Raw genomic sequence first — 6,000 nt, forward strand, 5'->3', positions numbered from 1 at the left:
ATGTCTCTTTACGAAAATAGAATCGGCAAAGCACGAGGCCACCTTAGCTGGGCGGAGAGAGAGACCTCTCCGGAGCGATCGCCGGTGCTTCCTATTGGTTTAGGAGGAGGAAGAGCAGCAACGGAGTAAAATGGGATCGCGTGTGGCTGGCTCTGCCTTTATTTTTATTTTTTTTAATTCTATCTTTATTAATTTAAAATAAATACATTTATGAAAAACAGACGTACATACAAGTAAACAAACATACAATCAAACAAATAACAGAAAAATCAAACCACCACACTAAGATATAAGAAGATTAATATAATTATCATCATATACACTCCTGGTATTGAACACAATTATAAAATTTATAGGAAAGAAATTTAAAACTGACTTCCAATGAATCTCACTGTACTTTGTCTATCCATTACTTTATACCGCACAGTTACATATTTCTTAGATAATTTCTTTTTACCTCCCTACAAACTTATATTTATACAATACAGGGATCAGTCTAATTCTGCCAAGATGTTTCCTTTTATTCCATAGTTTTCTAAAGATTCTTTAAAGATTCTCCAATCCTTATAGGCTGGCTGGCTCTGCCTCTAAAGCTGCAGAACGACACCATCCTCATGAATCGTATTGATGGGAGCGAGTAATCGCATCAGAAGAGCCTGCTGCCCCAAAGTTAGCTCAGGTGGTTAGAGCGTGGTGCTGATAATGCCAAGGTCCAGGGTTCAGTTCCTATGCAGGCCACCTGCATATTCCTGCCTCACAGGGGGTTGGACTAGATGACCCTCTGGGTCCCTCCCAACTCTACAACTCTGTGATTCTATTCTCACAGTGGCCAAAACCAGATGTCCTCAAATGGGAAGCCTGCAAACAGGACCGGAGTGCAACAGCAGCATTATACTGCTGTCCATTATGTCCATAAGTCCAGTGTCCAGTCCAAGGGAAGTAATAGCATCACTCCATTCAGCCATGGTCAGACCACACAGGGGAGCCCTGTGTCCAGTTCTGGGCGCCACAATTTAGGAAGGATGTTGACAAGCTGGAAGGTGTGCAGAGGAGGGGGACCAAGATCATCAGAGGTTTGGAAACCAAGCCTGATGAGGAGTGGTTGAAGGAGCTGGGCATATTTAGCCCAGAAAAAAGGAGACTGAGAAGAGATATGAGAGCCATTTCCCAATATCTCAAGGGCGACACATGGGAGATGGAGCAAGCTTGTTTTCTCCTGCTCTGGAGGATAGGACTTGAAGTTACAAGAGAGGAAATTACAACTAAAACATCAGGAAGAACTTTCTGACAGCAAGAACTGTTCAACATTGGAACGGTCTCCATCTGGAGTTTGTGGACTCTCCTTCTTGGGAGATTTTTAAACAGAGGTCAGATGGCCAACCGCCATGGATGTTTTTGCTGAGATTCCTGCACCGCAGGGGGTTGGACTAGATCACCCTGAGGGTGGCTTCCAGCTCCAAGATTCCATGATTCTATAAAGTGTTGACTATTTGCATAGACGGGAAGAAATGGAGGCAGTGAGAGATTTTACTTTCTTGGGCTCCATGATCACTGCAGATGGTGACAGCAGTCACAAAATTAGAAGACGCCTGCTTCTTGGGAGAAGGGCAATGACAAACCTAGACAGCATCTTAAAAAGCAGAGACATCACCTTGCCAACAAAGGGCCCTATAGTTAAAGCTATGGTTTTCCCAGTAGTGATGTAGGGAAGTGAGAGCTGGACCATAAAGAAGGCTGGTCGCCGAAGAATTGATGCTTTTGAATTCTGGTGCTGGAGGAGACTCTTGAGAGTCCCATGGACTGCAAGAAGATCAAACCTCTCCATTCTGAAGGAAATCAGCCCTGAGTGCCCACTGGAAGGACAGATCCTGAAGCTGAGGCTCCAAGACTTTGGCCACCTCATGAGAAGAGAAGACTCCCTGGAAAAGACCCTGATGTTGGGAAAGATGGAGGGCACAAAGAGAAGGGGACAGCAGAGGACGAGATGGTTGGACAGTGTTCTCGAAGCTACCAGCATGAGTCTGACCAAACTGTGGGAGGCAGTGGAAGACAGGAGTGCCTGGCGTGCCTTGGTCCATGGGATGGGGTCACAAAGAGTCGGACATGACTAAACGACTAAACAACAACAAAATTTGCAGATTAGTTGCTCTGCAGACAGCCAAATTAATTATCGCCCTGGCTTTCGCATCTCCTTTTGACCAAGCATTAGTCACAGGGTCAGGAGGGTCATCAGTTACATAAGTTCACACTTCTCGAGAAGTCAAAAGTGCCTCCACCCAAAACGACCATAAACTGTAGTTCTCACCTGTCAGCTGTGGGAAGGTCAGAGCTTTCTCAGCTTCTGGAACCCGGTCAACCATTCTGGAACACTTCCAGACCCACACCAACAGGAGAAGGAGTTCTCAAACCTTTCTCAAAGTCCAAAAATGTGCAGTCATCCACTCAGCAGCTGGGCCCATAACCAAAGATGGTGGCTATTTGCAGATTAGCTGCGCTGCAGAAGGCGTGCTGGGGAAACCACACATTCAAGAAATGCAAAATGACTTTTGCTAGGTTTTAATAACAAAAACAAAAACCCCTTTTACACTAAATTACAATACAGTGGTACCTCGGATTACATATGCTTCAGGTTACATACGCTTCAGGTTACAGACTCTGCTAACCTAGAAATATTACCTCGGGTTAAGAACTTTGCTTGAGGATGAGAACAGAAATCGTGCTCCGGCGGCGCGGCAGCAGCAGGAGGCCCCATTAGCTAAAGTGGTGCTTCATGTTAAGAACAGTTTCAGGTTAAGAATGGACCTCTGGAACGAATTAAGTACTTAACCCGAGGTACCACTGTATATCAATAAGCATGACCCATTCACCAGGGTACTGAGAGAGCTACATGCTGCTCTTTATATACCATACCCAACAGCTTAATTACTACAACTTAGCAGCACCTGCTATACTGCTTCACGGCTGTAAAACTAGGTCATGTTATTTGCTCTGGCCTTTAAAGAAATGCACATCTTGTGGAACAATAATGAACCTTCAAATTTAAAGAGACCATTCAACATAAAGATGTTAATCAGCCAAAGTCCTGGTTAAAGAGGAGCCAATTCTCTGCTGGCTATGCTTCCTTATCACTCTTCATTTACTTTTTTAGATAATGTACGTACTACCCTTTGCACGAGCCACAGGGCAGTTCACAACAGGCAAATCCATAAAATAACACAATATTTAAAATAAAATAAAAACACCCCAAAGGGCTTGTCCACACTGGATCTCTTCCCAATGTCATCCTGAACCTCCCTGTTGTTGTTGTTTAGTCTTTTAGTCGTGTCCGACTCTTCGTGACCCCCTGGACCAGAGCATGCCAGGCACTCCTGTCTTCCACTGACTCCTGCAATTTGGTCAGACTCATGTTTGTAGCTTCGAGAACACTGTCCCACCATCTCGTCCTCTGTGGTCCCCTTCTCCTTGTGCCCTCCATCTTTCCCAACATCAGGGTCTTTTCCAGGGAGTCTTCTCTTCTCATGAGGTGGCCAAAGTCTTGGAGCCTCAGCTTCAGGATCTGTCCTTCCAGTGAGCACTCAGGGCTGATTTCCTTAAGAATGGATACGTTTGATCTTCTTGCAGTCCACGGGACTCTCAAGAGTCTCCTCCAGCACCAAAACCTCCCTACCTGCCCCCTACCACTTTAAATGCATGCTCTTTAAAAATACTGATTATTTTGGATTATCCAAGGATGGGGAAACCATGAAAAAAAGGCCCTGGATGCCACTGGGGTTGGGAGGGCGCAGTGTGGAAATCTCTGCATTAATGGGGAGGTAATTCGGTGCAAATCCACAATCTGCTCTCGTTTGTGGACAAGTTTGGGTGTCTGAAGATGACAGGGTGTGGCTTCTCCTGTGGCCTAACCAAGAAATCTTGATCTTGCTGACCTGGTGTTCACCTGGGTGCCTCCCTTGGCAATTGCCTCACCAAGGAGCCATGCAAGGAGCCAACATCTTCACTGTCAGCGGCCCTGGAGACCGGTTCTTGCCCTTGTCTGGCTGCCTGACCCAGCCAAGCCTCATCCTTTCCTGCTCTTCCAGCTTGGATGGTTGGATAACTCTGCCATTTGTTGTTCCTCTCTCCAGCATCCATCTTTTGGTTTCTAGGTGTCCTTCATCATCCTTGGTTTTGTAGGCACGCAAAGGCTAAAAACCCCAGTGGTTCACTTGGAAGGCCTTGCTGAGTCAAAACTTTTTCTTTTTTTAAAAAATAATTCTATAAATTGTGTGCCCTTGTTTCTCAGTCTGATCCTTTTACGTGGTTTTGTATGTTTTGTGGTATTTTATGCATTGTGATTTGTTGTTATTTTTATTGATTATAGATTAACAATTCTTTATTGTAATTGATAAGTGTTTAATTGTTATTTGCTGGTGTTTAATTTTACTGTTTAGGGGACGCGGGTGGCGCTGTGGGTAAAACCTCAGCGCCTAGGACTTGCCGATTGTATGGTCGGCGGTTCGAATCCCCGCGGCGGGGTGCGCTCCCGTCGTTCGGTCCCTGCTCCTGCCCACCTAGCAGTTCGAAAGCACTCTTAAGTGCAAGTAGATAAATAGGTACCGCTTTATAGCGGGAAGGTAAACAGCGTTTCCGTGTGCTGCGCTGGTGCCAGCTCGCCAGAGCAGCTTCGTCACGCTGGCCACGTGACCCAGAAGTGTCTGCGGACAGCGCTGGCCCCCGGCCTCTTAAGTGAGATGGGCGCACAACCCTAGAGTCGGACACGACTGGCCCGTACGGGCAGGGGTACCTTCACCTTTACCTAATTTTACTGTTTACTACTAGATTCTAATGGATTATTGCTTTATTTGATATAAATTGTTTATTTTAAAATTATTGTGACTTCTTATATTGGATTAGATTGTTACTATTAATGTGTGAAGTTTTTATTTTTTTATTTTTATGTGTGTTCGAAGCTGCCCAGATGGCCTTGGTATAAATATAATAATAAGGTAAAGGTAAAGGTACCCCTGCCCGTACGGGCCAGTCTTGACAGACTCTGGGGTTGTGCGCCCATCTCACTCAAGAGGCCGGGGGCCAGCGCTGTCCGGAGACACTTCCGGGTCATGTGGCCAGCGTGACAAAGCTGCATCTGGTGAGCCAGCACAGCACACGGAAACGCCGTTTACCTTCCCGCTATAAAGCGGTCCCTATTTATCTACTTGCACCCGGGGGTGCTTTCGAACTGCTAGGTTGGCAGGCGCTGGGACCAAGCAACAGGAGCGCACCCCGCTGCGGGAATTCGAACCGCCGACCTTTCGATTGGCAAGTCCTAGGCGCTGAGGCTTTAACCCACAGCGCAACCCGCGTCCCCTAAAAATATAACAACAACAACAACAACAACAACATCAGTCATGAACTGCCATCTCCAATATGCAGCTGACAATACTGGACTACACGGCTCCTTTAAGGAGTTGCCAAGGTTGTGGTTGTCAGCGCTTGTGATGCACAAGCATCCAAATTAAGCGTTCTTTAACTTTTCCTCATAGCTCAGTCGGTAGAGCAGGAGACTCATAATCTCAGGATCCTGAACTCGAGTCCCATGTTGGGCAAAAGATTCCTGCATTTCAGGGGGTTGGACTAGATGACCTGTCATCTCTGCAACCTGACGCTCTGCCTGTTTACTCAGAAGCAAAGATGCCTGCTTCTTGGGAGAAAAGCAATGATAAACTAGACAGCATCTTAAAAAGCAGAGACATCACCTTGCTGACAAAGGTCCGTATAGTTAAAGCCATGGTTTTCCCAGTAGTGATGTATGGAAGTGAGAGCTGGACCATAAAGAAGGCTGATCGCCGAAGAATGGATGCTTTGGAATTCTGGTGCTGGAGGAGACTATTGAGAGTCCCATGGACTGCAAGAAGATCAAACCTCTCCATTCTGAAGGAAATCAGCCCTGAGTGTTCGCTGGAAGGACAGATCCTGAAGCTGAGGCTCCAAGACTTTGGCCACCTCATGAGAAGAGAAGAC

Source organism: Podarcis muralis, chromosome 5 (assembly GCF_964188315.1).
Source record: "Podarcis muralis chromosome 5, rPodMur119.hap1.1, whole genome shotgun sequence".
Classification (NCBI taxonomy): domain Eukaryota; kingdom Metazoa; phylum Chordata; class Lepidosauria; order Squamata; family Lacertidae; genus Podarcis; species Podarcis muralis.